This window comes from Meleagris gallopavo, chromosome 1 (genome assembly GCF_000146605.3).
Source record: "Meleagris gallopavo isolate NT-WF06-2002-E0010 breed Aviagen turkey brand Nicholas breeding stock chromosome 1, Turkey_5.1, whole genome shotgun sequence".
NCBI lineage: Eukaryota > Metazoa > Chordata > Aves > Galliformes > Phasianidae > Meleagris > Meleagris gallopavo.
The window spans coordinates 30,866,946-30,872,848 of record NC_015011.2 but is presented as its reverse complement, the minus strand read 5'-3'; positions in this window follow the sequence as shown (position 1 = coordinate 30,872,848).

The window sequence follows — 5,903 nt, the reverse complement described above, 5'->3', positions numbered from 1 at the left end:
TCTGCATAGCAGTTCTCCTATGGAGTCCAGATATCACCCACATTCTGAGCCAGCACCTGCTTCTAGAGAAACAAGTGCAAAGTCTGGGAATCAACATTAATTATGGATTATTGAAAGAAGGTAATAGAATTTCTTCTGCTAAAAGGTGATCAAAATCAGCAAGTAGCAAAATTAGTTCATGTTTCTGTTCTGGACACTAGATGGCAAACTGATAGTGCGATACACATCAGACTTGTTTTCAAAGAAATGTCTGATTAGGCATGCTGTACAAAATGCAAGTTATCTGTATGCAAATGAGCAGTGGCTTGATGTGGTGCATGCTGATAGCAAACAGAATGCTTCAACCTTTATGTTTCTAACTAGTTTGTGACTTTCCAAGATTGGACAGTGAGGCTTTTGTTGGAATTGCAGAGGTCTCTACAGCAAATGCTTCAGGCGGACTTCCTTTCTCCTTTTGATCCTCCCAGGGCTGAGTGGGGAAGGATGTCAGACAGTCCTGCAGTGGGCTTCATCTCAAAACAAGGGGTGATTCAAACAAGGTTAACTCAAGGTCCTTGAACAGGGACTGTGACATAGTACAGAGATGTGAGAGTACACGCAAAGGAGCACAGATCCCATGGACACTCTCCTGTGTGTCTATTTTGTAAAGGCCTCATCATCAACACAAGATATCTGTGGGATTTGAACAGCCAACACAACACTATCTCAGAATAAATCTTTATCTTTCAGATATCATCATGCATGTACATTTATTTCCAATATAACAGCCTAGGGAGCAGTGAAACCATGGGGAAGCTGCAAGGCTAAAGCTGTTATTCAACATATCACTGCCTCGCTACCATATACCAGTAACTACTTACAACACAAGCTGCTGAAGGGTCATTCTGAACAAAAATTCTTCTGCAGTAGCTCCTGGATGATGTCTTCCCTATCTCTGTTGTCAGAACCACAGCAGCTATGGGGAGAAGCAGAGCAGATTTCATAGGCTGCTGCTGCTAATGCTGCTGTTGCTAAAATTGCTTCCTGGGGAGATCTGCAGAGCCAGAGCACTTGGGAAGAGCCTGCTGGAGAGAAAAGAAAGGCACCAAAATGCTTCCCAACAACTCTATATCAGTGTTCCCATCACTAAAATTATGTCTGCTCAGGGCGCAGTTGCTAATAGCTGCTTTTCCAGCTCAGAATATCTCTAAGTTACAGACTAGGTACTGGAAATACAAAATGCTCCATAAACAAGCTAAAACATATTGTGTATTGGGAAGAGAAAATGAACTCACTCAAGACAAAATCCACCTACATAACAGAAGTAGGTGCTTGGAGAGAAGTAATTTATTTGATTTGCTTGTAAATATTTAGTTCTTTATAGTTGGTTTCTGTCAGAAGGTAATGTTAGAAGCAGGTATTTCCTTGGATATAAGTGACAATTTGCAGTCTATAGATAAAACTGAAAAGTTCATGACACGGTTCCCAGCCTGTTTTTTCCATAACCACCAGGACCAAATGTCTTCTGAGTGCTCTCAGGACTACAGCTATGAACAAACCCATCTAGATACTCTACCTAATGGTGATTCAGAGATACAGCAGTTAATCTTCAACTCTTATTTTAGTTACAAAGTCTCACAGTAACTTCAACGACAAAATATCCCAGCATCTCTCTAGGCCTTTATATAAAACAGCTTCTAGGGCCTAATTTTCTTTATTTTAGCTGTCACTGAACTAATCAAGTCCTTCCTTCACAGAAGAGGATTTTAGTGGAGCTCCTGTTTGTCTTTGATAAAAGACATCTACCTCCAGCTTTTAGGAAGTGCCCTATGGATCTCTTCATACTGACAAGAATCTGAAATATTCTGTTCTTGTTGTTGATATCATTATTAGACTTGGAAATTGTTATTTCTGTTTCCTTTTATTCACAAGGAGGATCAAGGCAGAACAAATAGAAATGTACACAAGTTTGGGGATATGTATTTTTTCAAAATATATTGCAGTGTTTGGGCTGCAAGAGAATTATTCAGAAGCAAGCCACAATACTTGCTTGCAATGCATTTTTTTATGCTTAGCCCATGTATTTAAGTATTAAAGAGTTGTTACACTGCAGATAAATGTATTTTTATGAACTAGATCTTCTAATGTGTTTAGTGAGTATCTAAAGAATTGAACTAGGCAGGTTCTGGGGTCTGCAGGTTGTCAAAGGCAACTTCCACAGCCTATTTCACCTAAGTCTGAGCTGTGGAAAGTTGAGGAATGGGGGTACCTAAGACTATGGTTAGAGGCTGGGGAGACTGTGCCATGTCCTCCACCAGTCAGCAGATGCAGTGGCTGCTACTATCATTTTTCTCTAAATTTTGGCTCCATCCTCAGCCCCGCTTTGCTCCTGTTCCCTTCTTTTTCAGTAAGATAAACATCGTAGACTGTGCCAGGTTCATGTCACTCATTTCTGAGGCAGTAAAATCTTTATTTTATGTTGAATGCTCTGAAGGTAATACTTCCTATTTATTTCCATGGAAACTACAAAAAGTACAATGAGCATAATAGCACTATTTGATAAAGCAAATTCTCAGCTACAAAACACTATTTTTCCATCGTAGTCACCACCATTATCTGATTCATGTGGATGAACTGATTGGCGTACTTTTCCTTTTTTGGCATGACAGCTGTGCGTCACCATCCAGAATATGGCTTGTCTTTCACATTACTGTTGCTACAGCTGAAACACATAGCTACCACCTCACTATGCTCACGTACACTGATTGGTCACAATAAATGTTTAGCAAGTGTCAGTGAATATCAGTGAGTGCCACTTTTTTTGCATGGAGGAATTTTGTGACACACCTTTGCTTCATCCACTCTTCCAAGTCAGACGCCTTCTGTCACTCTGCTCCTCTGCTGCCATCTGTCTCACGGAAACAAAATGTAAAAGAATATTGGTGGGAAGGTTCAACCTCTATTGTCATACCACCAATGTCCACTTCTTGATATCATGGGCCAACTTAATAAAATAGGAAACATTACTTTTGTAGCAGCCCTTGTATATATTTTTCAGAGGATTCAAGTTGACTCAAGTTGTCACATACATATAAATACCAGATTATATTAGCTGAGCTTCAGTTACATTTCTGAAAGCAATTTGATTATAACAGTTTTAAATGACAGGACAGCCCGTAATTAGCTGAGGGCTTTTCCTAGTAATTACATTAACCTTTAGTTGAATGTTACTCAACACATCATGATGTTATTTTTACAGTCCCCTACTGAAATATGCCTCTGCAGGATTTTGAACTTGTCTTGGTCAGTGGAAAATTCCACATCCTTGTGCAAATCCTACAAGTGCCTTGTTTTGGTCAAGTGACACCCTGGTGAGGATTTGCAAACAATGGCTTCTCTGGCTAGAAGGAATCCAGCCTTGTTAGCAGCATTTTCAGTTGTTCTTTCTCTGTGTAATGAATGGAGAATGAAAAATGCAGCTATACACAGAAGGAGTTTTGTACTAGTACTAATGTAACACAGCTCGCCACACACTATGCTCTGCACGTTATTATTTTCCATAAGGTTTTCTTGTTTTCATGTTTTCCAATCATGAAACTACACATAAGGCCCAAAAGAACTCTAGAAATGTACAGAGAAAACAGTTGGAGGACTGTAGCAGAAATCAACTAGCCTGCACAAATACGCAAATATTTCTCATAAAAATCCAGTGAAGAGATTAGCTGCAGAAACACACAAAAATTTGTAAAAGGTGGTCTGGCACTACAGATTCTTCTTTTACTCATTTAACCCGATTAAGTTCACTCCACATAACTGTAACTTGCAATGCAGTAAAATCACTACCATAACTTAGCTTAGTGCAAGTAGTAGTAAAAACATCATGAGTGCAACTATGATAAAATGGAACAAGTTGAGTGGATGAAACATGAAATAATCTATTTTCATTTAAAAATAAAAACAAAAAGAAAACTTTGCTCCAGTTTTGCTTAGTTTTCTTCCATAACTCTTCAAATGATGACTGTGAGACAGAACTGTGAATAAGAATTAGTCCTGAAATAAACTGGAGTAGTCCTGTAAGAACGATAGTAACCACTGGCGACTCAAGTCACCAAGGTTTTGGGACATCCTCTGGTTTACTTTTATCTGAGCTCTGTAGCTCAGTTAAACTGACTGGACACATACCTTACTTTCCCCAACCTGGTTTTGATGTCACTAGGGCAGTGTGGCAGTATGCTATACACCTCTGAGTCTGCATCTCAGCAGGACTTCTAGGTGCCACCATATCCCTGTGACTGCTGCAACAAAGTGAAAAAAGGAATTTCTCCATAATATTTAAATAAACACTATTCCGTTGCTGTTTTCTCTTTCTTTTACAAATTCACACATATGTGAAGTCTCCCATTCTGAGTGCAAACACTTCTGCTTTCTGTGTGCTCAGGTGGCCAAGAGGGCCAATGGCATCCTGGCATGCATTAGAAATAGCGTGGCCAGTAGGAGCAGGGAGGTGATCATCCCCCTCTACTCAGCACTGGTGAGGCTGCACCTCGAGTATTGTGCTCAGTTTTGGGCCCCTCACTACAGCAAAGACATTGAGGCTCTGAAGCATGTTCAGAGAAGGGCAACAAAATTGGTGAGGGGTCTGGAGCACAAGTCTTATGAGGAGCGGCTGAGTGAGCTGGGATTATTTAGTCTGGAGAAGAGGAGGCTCAGGGGAGACCTCATTGCACTCTACTACTTCCTGAAGGGAAGGGGTCAGTGCTGGGTCCTGTCTTGTTCAACATCTTCATCAATGACTTTGATGAGGGGATAGTGGCCACTCTCAGCAAGTTTGCTGATGATACGAAGTTGTGAGGATTGGGTGGCATGTCCAGCAGAGGGCCACAAAGATGATGAAGGGCCTGGAGCATCTCCCCCGTGAAGAAAGGCTAAATGAACTGGGTCTGTTTAGCCTTGAGAAAAGAAGACCGAGAGAGGATCTGAGCCAGGTTTATAAATATCTAGGGTATGGGGGGCAGAGTGGTGAGGCCAGACTGTTTTCAGCAGTGTGTGCAGACAGGACAAGGGGAAACGGCCAGAAACTGGAGCATAGGAAGTTCCGCACAAATGTGCGCAAGAACTTCTTTACGGTGAGGTGATGGAGCACTGGAACAGGCTGCCCAGGGAGGTTGTGAAGTCTCCTTCTCTGGAGATAATCAAGACTCATCTGGATACCTACTTGTGCGACCTGGTGCAGAGAACCTGCTTTGGCAGGGGGGTTGGACTCGATGATCTCTGGAGGTCCCTTCCAACCCCTACAATTCTGTGATTCTGTGATTCTGTGATTCTATTCTATTAAATGCTTGGCATATTTCAAGCAGCAGAAATCACGTTAATGCACCTTCTCTAGCAAGGTTTGCCAAAGCTAAAAGAGAACCTGAAAACTTTTAACTGGGAATTGTATCACCTAATTTCAAACCTCAAAGTAAGGTGTTAAAGTTCATATTACAGTTAGTGGAGAGAATTGGGCATTTCTGGAGAAAGACTTAGTGAACAGTGATTAGATGAAGTGTGTCTTAGAAGCACTTATTTATTTTTTCATGACTATAAAAGGATGATTAGCTCACTTAACATCATTTTTATCACAGATTAGTACATTGAATAATATGAAACCCATGCAGAACGACCTAACTTTCAGTAACTTCTAGAGCCCAATTACCCCTGGAATGAAAGAAGTCTTGCAGCCCAGTACAAAAATATCAAATTATTCATTGTCTTTTCAATATATTTTAGTCATTAATGAGTCACAAATTCATAGTCTTCTGCTTAAAACTTGTGATGAGCACAAAACTTCACAAATCAAAAGTTTCAGAACGGCATTTGTCATTCCTTCTATGTAGACAGATTGAGATGGAAAGGACCTTATACTGCCTTCTTTGAGGAAAAAA